Raw genomic sequence first — 656 nt, 5'->3', positions numbered from 1 at the left:
GGGGTGCCAGGGCGTATCTATGTAACTATCCAGTGCACTTGTTACTCATATCACCTCCAAATTGGACCCCTGATGAGACAAAGGACTCATCCCTCTGGATGAGCAGCTCTCAAAGATAGTAGCCCTCTAAAAGAAGGCATGGAACCCCAGCATGGATAGGGGGCTGTCACTTCCTATCATGCACATCTGGGCTCCAGGAGGATAGCAGGGGTGGGGCCTGGGTGGGCGGGGTTCTGGGGGAGTTGCAGGCAAGAGGGGGGATGTGGTCCCTTTTTTGACTCACAGTGGGTCCTGGGATGACCCTGCTGATCTCATTCAAATGGCCTCACTCCTTACCTTTCACTTGTCTCAGTAAACCAAGCAGGAAGAATATGGGAGCCCGAGCCTGACAGCCTTCCTGGAGCTGCTGAGACAGACAGTGAGGGCACTCTGGGGCTCCTTCTTGTGTGCTGAGTGATCTTCTATGTCCTCTCTCCCTGTCTTCCTCCGACCATAATGCTGCATTACGTCCCATCTGCTGACCTGAGGGCAAGACCTCACCTCCTGCTGCTGCTAACTCACTTCAGTCGTGTCCAACTCTGTGTGACCCCATAGACGGCAGCCCACCAGGCTCCCCTGTCCCTGGGATTCTCCAGGCAAGAACACTGGAGTGGGTT

Source organism: Bison bison, unplaced genomic scaffold (genome assembly GCF_000754665.1).
Source record: "Bison bison bison isolate TAMUID 2011002044 unplaced genomic scaffold, Bison_UMD1.0 scf7180017863990, whole genome shotgun sequence".
Classification (NCBI taxonomy): domain Eukaryota; kingdom Metazoa; phylum Chordata; class Mammalia; order Artiodactyla; family Bovidae; genus Bison; species Bison bison.
Note: the sequence above shows the minus strand (reverse complement) of the source record.